Source organism: Erinaceus europaeus, chromosome 17, assembly GCF_950295315.1.
Source record: "Erinaceus europaeus chromosome 17, mEriEur2.1, whole genome shotgun sequence".
Taxonomy (NCBI): domain Eukaryota; kingdom Metazoa; phylum Chordata; class Mammalia; order Eulipotyphla; family Erinaceidae; genus Erinaceus; species Erinaceus europaeus.
This window is the reverse complement of record NC_080178.1, coordinates 33,658,462-33,675,328: the sequence shown is the minus strand read 5'-3', so window position 1 is coordinate 33,675,328 and position 16,867 is coordinate 33,658,462.

Sequence of the window (16,867 nt, the reverse complement as noted above, 5' to 3'; positions counted from 1 at the left end):
GCTGAATACTTACTGCATGCATAGTGACTATAAAAATTGGTCAGGAAAAGGCCTGGTTGGTGGTGCACCTGGCTGAGTGCACATGTTACAATGTGCAAGGACCCCAGGTTTGCACCCCCAGTCCCCACCTGCAAGGGGAAAGCCTTGCAAGTGGTGAAGCGGTGTTGCAGGTGTCTCTCTGATAATCGCCCTCTCTATCTCCCCCTACCATCTCAATTTCTGGCTGTCTCTGTCCAATAAATAAAGTTAATTTTAAGAAATGGGTTAGGGGGAGTCGGGTGGTAGCATCAAGTTAAGCGCACGTGGTGAGAAGCACAAGGACTAGTGTGAGGATCCCGGTTAGAACCCTAGATCCCCACCTGCAGGGGAGTCGCTTCACAGGAGGTGAAGGAGGTTTACAGGTGTCTATCTTTTTCTCACCCTCTTTGCCTTCCCCTCCTCTCTCCATTTCTCTCTGTATCTAACAATGACTACATCAATACCAACAACAATAACTACAACAACAATGAAAAACAAGGGCAACAAAAGGGAAAATAAATAAATATAAAAAAATTAAAAACATAGGTCAGGAAGATGATGTACTAGACATTCATGTCTACGGCCTTATAGATCACTAGTACTACCCCCAGCATCACTTTATTCTGGGCTGAGCATTCTCTCTCTCTCTCTTCTCTCTTTACCCAGCTATAAAAATAAATAAAATCTTATAAAAAGAATTATCACAAATGTAATTACACTATAATGTGATAGTTTAACAATATTATTTAGTTTCCTTTTATTTTTAAGTATTAAAATATTTATTATTTATTGGATAGAAACAGAAAATTTGAGAGAAAAGGAGGTGACAGAAAGGGGGAACAGATGGAGGGAGAGAGAAAGAGAGGAAGAGAGAGAGAGAGAGATGTAACATTGCTTCACTGTTTATGAAGCTTTTTCCCTGGGGGCCTGAACCTGGGTCTTTAGCATGTGCACTAAACCATATGCGACACTGCCTAGCCTTTTTAGTGACTTTATTTAATAATTGTAAATAAAAACATTTTTGTGAAGATATCATTATTGAAATAATAATGATATCTTGCCTAGGTGTTTGTGCATATCAGTAAATTTTAGCTATATGAATACAACATTTCTAAGGCTGTCCCAGTAGTAATCACCTAAAAACAAGTTTCGTACTTGTTCATTATCAGATGACTGTGGAATGTTTATGTGTTTTTAAGATTAAACAGCTACAAAACACTTCAGGAGGCTGGGTGGTGGCTTACCTGGTTAAGCACACATATTAACAAGCAAAAGAACCAGGATTCAAGTCACTACTCCCTACCAACAGGGGTAACATTTCATGAGCAGTGAAGCAGGTTTGCAGGTGTCTGTCTTTCTCTCCCTTTCTCTACCCCCCCTCCGCTTTCAGTTTCTCTCTGTTCCATCTAATAATTAGAAAGAAAAAAGAAAAGAAAAAACTGACCACTGGGAGACATGGTTTTTAATGAGCCCCAAAGATAACCGTGGTTAAAAAAAATAACTTGGGATTCTAGATCAGATTTTAGTCATCGATTCATTTTAACATTGAGATCCAAAGAGAGTCGGGTGGTAGCACAGCGGGTTAAGCACAGGTGACTCCAAGCACAAGGACGGGAGTAAGTATCTGAGTCCTCGGCTCCTCACCTGCAGGGGAGTAGCTTCACAGGTGGTGAAGCAGGTCTGCAGGTGTCTCTCTTTCTCTCCTCCTCTCTGTCTTCCCCTCCTCTCTCCATTTCTCTCTGTCCCATCCAACAACGATGACATCAACAAAACAATAACTACAACAATAAAGCAACAAGGGCAACAAAAGGGAATAAATAAATATTAAAAACAATTAAAAAACACATTGAGATCCAAAGTAATTCTTCAGAAATGGCAACTCAAATTTCTAAGAGCATTGTTACAGTCCTATTTTTATATAAAAAAATAAATGTGTTCCTAAATACAAATATGTGCCAGCTAAAATTTTCTTTAGCTCTCCCCAGTGTCAAGAATAAACATAGTTGAAATTAGTATACTTTATGACAAGTATAGGAAAATTAATTTTAGGTCATCTTCTCATTAACCTATATTTTAAATAAAGTTTTATTGCAACACAGACATGCCTATTTGTTTATATATGTAACGGAAGAGGAATTAAGTGGTAACAGAATATGTATGATTTGTAGTGCCTATTTTTTCACTTTTGACTATCTGGCTTTTAACAGAAAAATAAACTTAAGTGGCTGGGTGGTGGTGCACCTGGTTGAGCCCACATGTTACAATGCTCAAGGACCCTGGTTTAAGCCCCCGACCCCCACCTGCAGAGTGAACTTTACAACTGGTGGAGCAGGGCTGTAAGTGTCTCTCTGTGTCTTTCCCTGTCTATCTCCCCCTTCCTCTTCTGGCTGTTTCTGTCCAATAAATAAAGACAATAAAAAATAGGGGTCTGGTGGTTGGTTGGGGGTGGGGTGGGGTTAGGCTCACATACGTGAAGGCAAGGACTGGCCACGGATCCCAGCTCTATCTCCCAGTTCCCCACTTGCAGGGGGTTACTTTACAAGGTGCTAAGCAGGTATGCTGATGTCTATCTTTCTCTCCCCCTCTGCCTTCCCCTCCGCTTGATTTCTCTCTATCTTATCCAATAACAACAAAAACTATAACAATAATAACAATAACAAGGGCAACAAAAATGGGAAAAAAACGGCCTCCAGGAGGAGTAAATTCGTAGTGCAGGCACCGAGCCCCAGTGATAACCCTGGAGGATATATATATATATTAACAAAATAAATAAATAAATAAATAAATAAATGTTACCATTTTCTGTCCTAAGATAAAATCTGTGTTTGTGTGTGTGTGTGTGTGTGTATACAAGTGCATACATTTGTCTTTATGTATGAACAGCATATCAGGAGTATTGAAGACTTAGTCTGAATATTCAGTACTTACTCTTACACAACTTTGTCTCAGTCAATAATAGTGCTGAACTCACAACTTTGTAATAGTTCTCCAGTATCCTTGGGACAACATAGCATACCATATAAGACATTTCATTATAGGAACTTGCTACCATTTACTACTTTTCTGTATTTACCTTTTTTCTAGACATGTCCAATTTTACATATTCAAAAATAAAGATAAAATCAATAATTCTCATCATTTAACAACAGGCTTTCCTCACAATGTGCTCCCAGAAATCTCATTACCACGATTTTTCCTTATTACTATGACTAAAGTTTCAAGGTATAACCATGTATTTGATCAAATATTAATAATAGTGCTTAGAGAGAGTGAATAACTACCAGCAAAACAGAGAGGAAATGTCACCTGGACCTGACAGAGAAATTTAGTAGGAAACCAGCAGTAGAGATTGCAAGCAGATGAGATAGGAAGCAGATGAGAAAGATTATTTCTCACACTGCAGCTGAGTGAGACGAAAATGCCTACCTTTGTCCCTCTTTGGTGAAGGCTGAGTACCTATCAATCTTGTCAGCACCTGAATATTATTTAGCTGGTTGACTTTAATTATATAGGCTAGACAGCTTGCAAGGGAAAAAAAAAAGTTGAGAATCTCTGTTTTGTGGTGAATTTCCTAGGCAATGTCTGAGAGGTGTACACAGAAATCCTGTTGACAAAATATTTCATACAAGTGCCTCCTACACACAGCTTTAAAATGTTACTCCTCTGTGTTTTCCATTCCTGCTATTTGAGTAACAAATATCTACAGCATCTTAATCTGTTTCATTGCCCCATAACTCTTCTAAGAAACACTAGCAACTATTACATTCATCTTCTTATGCCATTTCATGTACTATAAAAATTATTGTAACATTAACTTGAGCCCTAAATTTTCCAAAGAAATTATCTATAAAGTAAAATTAAGTGAACCATTAACACTTCACACTGGTGCTATATGCTTTTAAAGGTGCTGAAATCCACATTTTCATTAAAATGGTTATAACTTCCCTTTGTCTCTTGTGTATTTTCAAGAAACACAACTAAAATTATAGGGTGACAGAAATGTTTCCCCTATAAAGATGTTCCAATGAGGTCATACTTAGTTAGTAGCTCTGATATTTTACTTACCTTTCCTGTTAAATGGATCATTATGTTGGTCCACAAGTCTTTTTAGTCTCTATAAGCTATCTCAAACCTATTCACGGAGTCTGAAAATATTGCATCAGGGAAATTCAGGTCATTCCTTCAGTTATCCAATAAACTCTTATTAAACACTATATATATGTTATGTTGTATATGCTATACATACTATAGTATACTAATAATATAATATATTAAACAAATGTGTGATCTTGAGGTGAGATTGTATCTGTAAAAGCATGTAGACTATAGATTTACTAAGGATTAAAATGGAGTCCTGACACTGTCCTTGATAGTGGTGTAACTTTGGGCATTGACCAAGTAGATCAGAAGCAACCAATAGCACAGCTATATACAAGATACTGGGTACTGTACAGCAAACCCTAACAAAAGGACTTTTCAAAGTTAACCCAACTACCAAATAATGTGATGATAACATTAACTATTGATTGTCTTTTTGAACCCTAAGGCAGCAGGAACCTCACATCTCCACTATAGAGCCCCTACTTCCCCCAGTCCTGGAACCCTTGGATAGGGCCCACTTTCCTGTATGCCTCTCCCAATCCATATCAAATAATATTGTATCTGTCGATCACAACCTAACCAACACAATGATTGCCACCTCAACATGCTTCACTTCAGACTGTGTCCAGAGACTTCACGTGTGGAATGACAACCCTTCAGCGTCATTACTCGGGTGAGACCTTTCCTTTCATGGTATACTCTACTTCCATCTCAGGTGGTTCACTTTCTAACAAAGTCCCAAAACCTAGATATACACCAGTTTCTGTGAGAGAGCATATGTTCACACGTATCTGTAAACTGCTGCAAAATATATACCTGAAAGCAGAAGTACACTAGAGTTTGCAGTGAGTACCCCCCAACATTTTGTCTTCACTATTCCAAGTTTTGGGTCCATGATTGCTCAACAATTTGTTTGGCTTTGTATGTTAACTCTCTTTTCAGCCACCAGGTTCCAGATGGCATCAGGATGCCGGCCATGCTTCCCTAGACTGAAGACCCCACCAATGCGTCCTGGAGCTCTGCTTCCCCAGAGACCCACCCTACTAGGGAAAGAGAGGCAGACTGGGAGTATGGATCGACCAGTCAACGCCCATGTTCAGCAGCAGGGAAGCAATTACAGAAGCCAGACCTTCTACCTTCTGCAACTCACAATGACCCTGGGTCCATGCTCCCAGAGGGATAGAGAATGGGAAAGCTATCAGGGGATGGGGTGGGATATGGAGATTGGGTGGTGGGAATTGTGTGTAATTGTACCCCTCCTACCCTATGGTTTTGTTAATTAATCCTTTCTTAAATAAAAAAAAAAGAAAAAAAAACATTGCTGACTTTGAACTCCTCCACATCTTTCATGTATTGATATATACAGATATGAAAATTAGAGGAGGTCAGGCAGTAGTGCAGGGAGTTAAGCACATATGGCCCGAAGTGCAAGGACCAAAACAGGAATCCTGGTTCGAGCCCCTGGACCCCAACCTGCGGGGGGTGGGGCGCTTCATAAGCAGTAGAGTAGATCTGCAGGTGTCTTTCTCACCCTTTCTCTGTCTTCCCTTCCTCTCTTGACTTCTCTCTATCCTATCCAACAACAATGACAGCAACAAAAAGAATAATAATAACACTGACAAGGATAAACAAGGACAACAAAAGGGGGAAAAATAGCCGCCAGGAGTAATGGATTCATAGTGCAGGCACTGAGCCCCAGCAATAACCCTGGAGGCCAAAAAAAATAGTGACACTGGTAGCTGTAGAACTAAATCTATGGTATAAAATCAGCAAAGCTAAGTTAATTTCTCCTGTACATTTCCTTGTTTAAAAGAGTTGTCATGTTTTCGGAGACATGAAGAATGTCGTCTACTAAGGAATGACATCTACATCTAATTTTGGACAAGAGGGCCCAAACTATTAAACGGAGAAAGGAGAGTTTCTTCAACAAATGGTGTTGGAAAAACTGGTTTGAACTATGCAGAAAAATGCAGCTGAAACAATACATTTCACTACACACAAAAGTAAACTCCAAATGAATCAAGAACTTGGACATTAGATCTGAAACCATCAAAAACTTAGAGGAAAATATTGACAGAACGCTTTTTCATCTAAGTTTTATAAGGCATCTTCAATGACTCAAGTCCAATTGCAAGGAAAACAAAAATAAAAATAAACCAATGGTATTTCATCAAATTAAAAATCTTCTGCACAACAAAATAAATCACTACACCAAGTCTCTTCACAGAATGGGAGATGATCTTTGATCTATATGTCTATATTTATATCTATGTCACCTATGTCTATGTCTATGTCTATGTTAGCAACTACACAAACAAAGCTGGCCAGTTATCTTTGACAACATACAGTGAAGATTCTGTCAATTTTTGAATTTATGGTAATAACTATTTATGTATTCAACAAATAATGTTATATCTACTTCATGTCATCATATTTAATCTTCCATTTACAAGCTACTCCCATTTACAAATTATAAAACTGAGTTGCAGACAGATTCAGGAATTAATGAACTATTATGAAATTAGTATATTCCAGATTGAGAACCAAAGTATTCTTGACTAAATATTTCTCTGTGAGCTATTTAGAACTATCTTGATTCCTTTAATGATCTAGATACTTGAATGCATTCACCAAATTGACCAGATGTACAGATAGTTAATACAAGTAAGTATTGAAATATGTAATATATTTTCACATTATTTTATATTAGCTATAGTTTCTGACCATAGCTTATGAAATATTTAATATTGGCAATTTTGAAAGAGAAAAATAATTATGAGGAGAGTCAGTTAATTCTTTTCTGAAGGGCCATACTGGAAAATAGATTTGGAGTATAATTCTGTCTCAAAGTTGTAACTGCACAAGAGTTGGGATCTGGTTGTATTTCATGCAATTTGGTACTTTGAATTATTTGAATCCCTTTGAGGAGCTGAGATCTCACACAAGAGTCATTTCACTATAGCAGGGTACTTTTTTGGAGGTTTGGGTTAGGCATGAGAGTTGGGATAGAAATGGGTGAGATGGGGTGATGGTAACCAAGTCCTTACAACTCCAGGTCCTCCCTTTTTTCATACAGATACAGAGAGGGGGGGTGATATAGCACCAAAAATAGTCCATTACTATAATGCACCTCCCATGTGGATTGACAGGGATTCTGGTGTATACCAGGAGCCTGCAGTTGGGATGGGTAAAGAGAAAGGAGTTCATTTACTTGTACCAAAAGTCTAGTTCACCCTGTAGACTCATAGTCCCAGACAACGGTTCCATATCACATGTATACTTTTTTGCCAGGCAGAAGCAAGCTAAGTTGTTTTCAGGCTGCAGAAGAAATAGGATCTGTTATTGTGGTTAAGTATTCACTTGAATATTCAGGGTTCAGTGAGTAACATTTTTTAAAAATATTTATACAATGGAAACACCGACAAGACCATAGGATAAGAGGGGGACAATTCCCACCACCAGAGCTCCATCTCCCATATCCTCCCCTGACAGCTTTCCTATTCTTTAACCCCATGGGAGTATGGACCCAAGGTCATTATGGGGTGCAGAAAGTGGAAGGTCTGGCTTCTGTAATTGCTTCCCTGCTGAACATGGGTGTTGATAGGTCAATCCATACTCCTGTCTCTCTCTTTCTCTAGTAGGGCAGTGCTCTGAGGAAGTGTAGCTCCAGGACACATTGGTGGGATCATCTGTCCAGGGATATCTGGTTGGCATTATGGTAGCATCTGGAACCTGGTAGCTAAAAAAGAGTTAACACATAAAGCCATGCAAACTGTTGATTAATCATGATCCTAAGGCTGGAATATTTTAGATGAAAATGTGTAGTCTCCATTTTGGAAATAGCTAGTAGGTCTATTTTAGGTATATTCCAAAGGACCAATGACTTTGTTAGTTTTTGCCTGAACTGACCTCTGATATGCAAATAGACCCAAGTTGTTGTCTAGGGAGATAATGTTATGGCTGGACAAAGTGCTAGAAAGCTGGATCAGGGAAGAGAGTAACTCCCAAATATGGGAAAAGTATATAGATATTGTTGACTATAAACACCATTGATTTGATCTGGGGCCCATATTCAGCATAGGTGCCTATGAGTAACACTTTTGGAACATTGAACAGAGAACTGGGCAGGCTACTGGAATTTTCCAGGTAACATTTTCTATTTTCTGAAAATCCTTCTCAGTACTGAGATTTAAACCTAATCATATACATGGCAATGCAGATATACTACCCAGTGAAATAACTCTCTGACCACTCTTGGTTGCTTTTTGACTCAAATACAGAGGCAGAAAAAGGGAGAGACACCAAGACACCGGGGCTTCCTCTGTTATCATAGTGCATTCTATTGGTGATGATGCTACAAACATGGCAAGACCTGTGCCCTACCCAGTAATCAAAATCTCTGGCCCAATTTTGAAATATTTTAACCCCACCCCAGAAATATTTATTTTTTAAGTTGACATATCCTTAAGTATTTAATTAAAAGTTAAACAGGACAAAGAATATGTCTAGAGACAATATACCAGAATCATTTTTTTTCCCAGATTTGCCAATCCTATACTGTGTGCTAGTTAGGATTGGAAATAACTACCTCTAAACAGTAATGTTGTAGGAAGGTAGAACCTACATTTAGCTTTCTACATTAAATTATTTTTCTTGGCATTGTTATATTGTTTAAAGTCATTAATTTTTCTTAAATTAACCATTGAAGAAAAATTATTCCAAATGATTCTAAAAAATCGAATCTTAAAGCAAAACTATTCAGACTTCTAAAATAGGCTCATTTTATTCCAGGATGTTGATAATCTCATGGCAGTGACTCAAAGCCATATTAGGCAAAGAGCATATTGGTGGTCATCATTGCATAGATTAACTTAAGGCAAAATATGTATCATACATAAACATGTATAATACTGAGATTCGATTATATTTCTGCTTTGTGTGCTGTACAGAATATTTTTACTTTTTAATTCCCCTTGAGCAATGGATAGACACTTAATGACTACAATTATCAGATTGTGCTAGGTGGGCTTCTTCATTTTTTTAATCTTATAACAAATATGTACTGCTTAATATAATACTGTTTCTGTGAAACAGAAACAGAGGTAGAGATTTTCATAGTTTTTCAATAACATGCCAACCTTAAAAAATATAATCTCTTGACTAGGAAAATAAAGCTAGTTTGTGCACTTTGTATCATTTTTTCTTTTTTACATTTTTCTTTATCAGCAAACCATTGCAGAGGATGGAACATCCCTTCTAATGGCTCATGAAATTTGTCACAGGTAGGTGGCATTTGATGACTCACAAAAGAGGAACTGTGGCGCAGATTAATTATTTTTTGGCTGTAAAATGATGCTGGTTTATTTTGCACTAATAATAGAAAAGTTAATAAATGTCACTCAAGCCATTAAAACTGAAGTTTCTTATGCCATTGGAAACTGTAATCCAAAAATCTTTTGAAAGAGCAGACATTTATGGTAGTTTATTAAAAATTAAAATGTAAAACAATTAAAATTGTTATCATTCCTTTCACAAATGAATCTACCATTAATTTCTAATACTCTTTAATAATCAGGGAACAGTTTGTATTGTTCTGCTCAAATAGGGAATGATCACAACCACTCAATTTTAAAGTTTCTTTCCTATGTATAATTATTGTGTCATAAAATTAATTTTAACTATGCCTTTAACTGGGTCTAGTTGGGCAAAGATGTTAACAAATAAACATATTATCAAATAGTTTGCTGTAATAAAGTAGAATAACATTTCCAGAGGGCAGAATGTGTCAAAGGATGGCATGCTCTTTGAACTAGTCTAATTCTTAAAGTCTATCCTAGAGAATTAACCAGGTATGCTTTTAGGAAATCCATTACAATGCTATTTACAGTGGAGAAATGAAAAAAGAAATAGAAAATTCTTATGAGTACTATAAAGGTATTTATATTGACCTGTATAAACAAATCAAGTGGGGGTCGGATGGTAGCAGCATCAGGTTAAATGCACATGGTGGGTTGGAGCCCCTGGCTCCCCACCTGCAGGGGGTTCTCTTTAGGAGTGGTGAAGCTGGTCTGCAGGTGTATATCTTTCTCTCCCCCTCTCTGTCTTCCCTTCCTTCATTTCTCTCTGTCCTATCCAACAACAATGACATCAATAACAACAATAATAATAATCACAACAATGATAAAACAAGGGCAATAAAAGGGGAAAAATATCCTCCAGGACCAGTGGACTCATGGTGCAGACACCAAGCCCCAGCAATAACCCTGGAGGCAAAAAAAATAAAATAAATAAATAAAAAGAAATAAAAAAAAATCACAAGAGTGGTCTGGGAAGTGGCACAGTGGCTAAGGAACTAGACTCTCAAGCCTGAGGTCCTGAGTTCAATTCCTGGCAGCACATGTACCAAAGTGATGTCTGGCTCTTTCTCTCTCTCCTCCTATCTTTCTCATAAATAAATAAATAAAATCTTTAAAAAAACAAATCATGTTATAAATAAAATTATTGTTCAAACTGATGCCTTGAAATGGAAAAAAATCATAATTTTTATTAGGGAAAGGAAAAGAAATATATATAATATTTTTATTTTTATAAATATAATTTTGTTAATTATAGTTAATTATTAACATGTGGTATAAATATGTCTCGAGATAATTTATAGTAACTGTAGCAGATACAAATATCTGGTTGAACAGTAAAAATATAATATTCATGTAGTCACTGTTTTAATTTGTAGGTGATCTAAAGTTTGTTCTTGTTCTTATTTGTATTTATCTTTTTACAAAGTTATAAAAATTAAAATGATAAAACATTAATTATTTATAGTTTTTTTTTAATTTTCTAACCTTTGAAATTGGTCTGTTATCTATAAAACTATAATGGCAGAAAGAGTAATCCAAGCAGCAAGCTGCTTGTATAATGTTTCCCATTTTCTACCTCATATAAGGCACCAGGATTTCTATAGGCACACTTTGCTTATACACACACACACACACACACACACACACACACACACACACACACACACACACACCATATAGTCTTCATTAAAGGAATGCAGGCAGGAGAGTGATTTTTTTTATAAATGACTCCCCAAAATTTCTCTTTGATTTTCCTTGGCTGTGAATTTCTTCCTTTTTTAAGGTTGAAAGCTTTAATTTCACTATTATATGTTTTTATTTCTGTGGGGAAAACCTCCTGGGTGGTAAAACTGAGATAATTCCCTGTTTGAAAAACACAATGCAGTGTTTTTCCTTGTTCGTTAAAGGTATTATTAAAGAGCATTTATAGGTAATAGGTTTGCTTATGTTAAAAATGCTAGCATTCATGCTCTGTTAGTTAGCATGGGTATTTACTCTTTCAAAGTCTGATCTGGGGATACTAGCAAGTCAAATTCTTTAATTATAGGGCTAGGACTCCATGAAAGACTTCTGGTTCATTCTTCTCTTTCATCTATAGGTTTGATTTTTAACTCTGTTTATTTCTGAGTGACCTTTACATATAAGTTCTCCATGTGTAAAGCTTGCATAAGAATACCTATTCATTTTTATGAATCTGAAAATAGAGTATATACAGTGTAATTAGAACAATATGTAATATATACCAAGAGCACAAAATTAGCTCATAGTAACAAGTACTATTTATATTTATTATCATAATGATGATCTTTGTTATAAAAGTCCATCTTTAAGCAAAATAGTAGAGTTTTTACCATCCATCATTTATAAGTCTGATTAAATGACTTGAAAAATTCTGGTTTTAGTTGAAAAGTAAAACAAAGCCAAATAAGATACATATTCAATACAGATTTCAGTATAAAGGACAAGACTGTCTTCTCCAAATTGAGATAGCTTAATCAGAATTAATTTATCTTCTCTTCTTGCTCCACTTATTTTATTATTGATTTTTTTCTTATCATTGTGTCTACTTTTATCCTCTTATGTGATACTTACTGGACAAGACTCCAGAAGTAAGTTTGTACAACTTGCTAGTCATCAGCAATGATTTGATAACTTTGGGTGGAAATGTGTGTGTGTGTTTATCTAGAAATTTTTATTCATTGAATAATTGTGTCAGACTAAAAATTATATTATAGTTTCCTCAAATTATTTTACCTCTTAGTCAATTATAGAACATATTCTATGTAATTACAATAAATAATAACATGATAAATAATAGAAAAAGGAAATTATGAGGGAAATTATCTATTTCTCATACCATTACAGCCATTTAATTATCCAAAGTTATTTATTCATTGGTAAAATGAATGATTACTAGTTCTAGAATTCTGATTGTCCTGCTTTCTTCAAAATATATGGGTAGGTATCCTTCTTATATTATTTATAGAGGACTAGTATATTCAAAAGTATTTCTCAGTTGTCTTTTTGTTCTCATCCTGATATTTTAGAAAAATTAGTGTCATTATTTGAGTATTAGTAAAATTTTGATTCTTTCTAAAACTTGTTCCTAATATTTTATTTTCATTTCTATAATGAACATATACTACATTTGATAGCCATATATATATATATATATATATATATATATATATATATATATATATATATATATATATAATTTGTACATTTGTTTGACAAGCCAAGATTAAAGGCCAAGAAAAGTAATGCAGCAAGTCACATGTTACAAAAAAATAAGGGTAAAAAGCCTTCAAGAGAAAAATAGAAGCAAAACAAGTATGTATAATTTAACATAATGAGGTATAGTTGACAAAAAAAATAGTAGGGGTGAAATTTTTTCAGTTGTTGGCTATCTGATTTTATATATTAACTAAGGCTTTTTTTTATTTGAATTCATTTCCTTTTTAATTATTTTATTTTAAAATTTTATTTTTAATATTTATTGTTTATTTCAGTGAGGAAACTAGAGATGGCAATAGATAGAAAGAGACCAGAGCATTGCTCAGCTCTGGTTTATTGTAGTACTGGGGATTGAACCTGGGACCTCAGAGTCCCAGGAATGAAAGTCTTTTCCATAACTACTATGCTGTCTTCCCAGTCTTTGAATTCATTTCCTGTACAGTGATATTTGTATAGTTAGTTTCTTTTTTAAGCTGAAGTTTAAGTTTAGAATGTGTTGAGTTTTTCTAGACCATGTACAATGGATAGAATAATGAAACTGTCATATTGATGGTGACATTGTCAGCAACACTGTCAGAAGTCAAGGTGTGCTCAAATGAAGGCACAGATATGAGAAAACTGGGATAAGCGAAATTGTCTTACATTTTACTTTTTTAAGTAAAAATTGTAAAATGCCTGTACATAAAATTGATTTATGTCTTTATGCACATATACCTCTATTGATAGCTGAATATTTTGCAATAAGAACCCAACTTTTCTGCTTTGAATTCAAATTTCAGTTATTTTTTTCTTTATAAGAAATCAAACCCCAGGAAAAAGGACACTGGGGGAACAGGCAGACAAGAAAGTCAATTTGATATCTGACAGTTTTATTATTTCCTTTCATTTTTGTAAGAGACTTTGTCTTGATAGGAAAAAAAATCAAACTGAACAGCTTCAAAATGAATGGGAGAATGTGAATCCAGAGGTATAGTTTCAGTGAGCCATTCATATAAGAAAATTCTGGTGGTCAAAATTTGAAGTTTAGGAAAGCTATATGATTCAGTTGCATAAAAAATGAATTGTTTTGTATTTGGGTAGATATTATTCTAGTTAAAGGGAAGATTATTAAGTATAAGCTTAAATTGACTTAAATATTGAGACAGTTTCTCTAACTCACTATGTTGTATTCTTACTATTTATGATTAGATTCACACGTATCAGAATTCCTCATTATTGATTTGGAATGTAGAAGCAGTGAAAGTTTCTTTGAAAACGTGGGAATTTCAGGTTATGCTTGGTTATGTGACCATTTGAGGAGGCTAACACAATACAATCTATTTTCTAAGAGTTGCTAGACTACTTTTCCTGGTAACCTAGCAACCTGAAGATTTTAGTATTCAAGGATTGCCTTCCCCTGGTGAAATGTTAATCCCCTTATATATGATAAATCCTAACTGATATTCTTCAAATTAGGGATAATTATTACCCAAGGATAAAGATAATCTCTATGAGGATGGATTTAAATTATGAGAATATTTTAAGACAAAAATTGCAAATGAATACCATAGACCAATAAGACGTCCGAGGTCTTCAATATTGTAATCTTCCAGAAAAAGGAAATTGATATTTCAAATGATTATAAGTTTGGAAATATTTGTGTTGAACAATTGTTATTTTACATTGCAGGGTGTCTTTTGGCATGAAAGCTGAAGAAGTTTCTATACTATAACCTCGGTTTTTGTTTTCTTTTATCTACCTTCCTCTGATACTAAATATTGCAGCAAAATCTACTTTGTAGTAACTATATATTCGAATTCCCCAATAAATTTCATTTATTTTTTCTATTTTCATTATTGATAGTCATGTCTGCAATAAACCATTTTTAAACTTCCAGGATAACTTTGTTTTGCTTATATTAAAACTTACTTCCACCAATATGTTCACCAGACTACATGCACGTTTCTGTTACAGTAATTTCATTATGTCAATTTTCTATCCTCTCATCTTATTTTTTATCTTATTTCAAAATTTTTCTTTACTTTAGGATAGTGATGAATCTAAGGTAAAGGTAAATATGTTATTTTGCCAAAATTTCTCTCATTTTCCCAGGTGTTATTATTATTATTATTTATAAAAAGGAAACAAAACCATAGGATAAAAGGGGTACAACTGCACACAATCCCCACCACCAGAACTCCATATCCCATCCCTTTTCCTGATAGCTTTCCCTATTCTTTATCCCTCTGGGAGTACGGACCCAGGATCATTGTAGGGTGCAGAAGTGGAAGTTCTGGCTTCTGTAGTTGCTTCTTTGCTGCACATAGGCATTGGCAGGTAGACCCATACTCCCAGCCTGTCTCTCTCTTTCCCTAGTGGGACAGGGATCTGGGGAAGTAGGGCTCCCAGACACATGGTGGGGGTCCTCTGGCCAAGGAAGTCGGCTTGACATTTTCCCAGTTTTGTAGAGCTTCCTTGTCCAAGGTCTTTGCTATGTTAGGATATTGCACTGCTTGTCATCTAAGCTGAAGTAGGATACATGATTTTTCTCCTCAGCCTATACCACATGTTCAGTTTTATTTTGCTCTACCTGATTACTATTTGTGTTCTTCTCCCTTAATACACCATAAGTTCCATAAGCACAGAAATCAATTCTATTTTTAATCATCAATGACTTTCCAATACTTAGTACATAGCTTAACATTTATTAGGTTCTCAGTAATTGTTTTCATTGAATGTATTAAAAGAATGAGCTCGGTAGTTTCTTTCTCATCTTAATCTTTGAAAGGCTTTCTGATGTGAGTACTGTAATCTCCAATATATTAACTTGTTCATAAAGTAGTTACTTTTCAACATTCTGAGCCCAGTGTATATCTATAAAAGGAATTAAAAATAAATTAAAGTTGCCATCTACCTAAAGTGCTTCTAGTTGAGAAAAATATGAAAATGCTCTTACTACCTCAGCATCTCAAATAATTTTTTTCACAATTTCTTCTATAAGAGAAATGAGATATGAGGTGCTCTGAAAGCTCAGAAAGACATCTGTATTAATAAAAAGCAAAGGTAAATATATTACAGTTTAGGGGCAATGTGTGACATATAGGAACACAAATATGAATAAATTATTTTATGTTGTTCATTTTATTTTTGGAGAATTTAGAGATTTAAAAAATCAATGATCTAAAGCCAAATTTAATCAGTGGTGTAGGAGGGATCACTAATTAAATTTCTAAAATTACCTTCTCTGTTAATATTTAGAAATTCTCCTCTGAATTAGATTAGGTGGTATTACGTAAAATGAGGCAACCAAAGTGCTAGACCAGAGACCCAAATTAGCAGTGGGCTTTACTGGTATTTGGAACTTGTAAATTAAAAAATAACAAACATTAATTGCATCTTTGTAGTATAGAAATTAATAATGAAATGATGACTTCATCTTCATGTTTAATCATACCATAAAAATCACTTTGGGACTAATTTGATTACCTTAAGTTAAAAGCTATGGTTTACTCATAAATCAAAATTATTTTCATGAACTCTTAGTTCATGATGTATTTATCTTTGGAGCTATAGTTTAACCTTCATTACACAACTAAAAGACAATCAAGTAACCTATTCCACAAAATAGCCAAATGTTGATCATATTAATAGTTGATACACTGCTTATTTAAAAGTCACCATAGAATTTGCAAGTTTTCAAAGGTCTTTCTTTGGTGATTGGTATTGCATTTTGTGGCATTGGAATGATTTGAGTTCAGGACCAAGGTGCCAATTAGGCTAGGTTCTTGTAAGAATTAACTTTCTGACTTAAAAATACTTGCCTTCTATCTGTGTACTTAAACAGCCTTCCCTTCTTCTTCTTCTTCTCCTTCTCCTTCTCCTTCTCCTTCTCCTTCTCCTTCTCCTTCTCCTTCTCCTTCTCCTTCTCCTTCTCCTTCTCCTTCTCCTTCTCCTTCTCCTTCTCCTTCTTCTTCTTCTTCTTCTTCTTCTTCTTCTTCTTCTTCTTCTAGCATTTGCCCTTCTTCCGTAGCCAGTCAACAGCTTCAGGTTGAAAGCTGTCAGGAGCTGCTTGTTGCTGGCTTTGAAAGTGACTGGGATCCATGTGGATTCAGTCGGCTAGGAAGGATCGTCAGTTTCCCCAATGAATGGGTATTCATGGGATGCACCACGAGAAG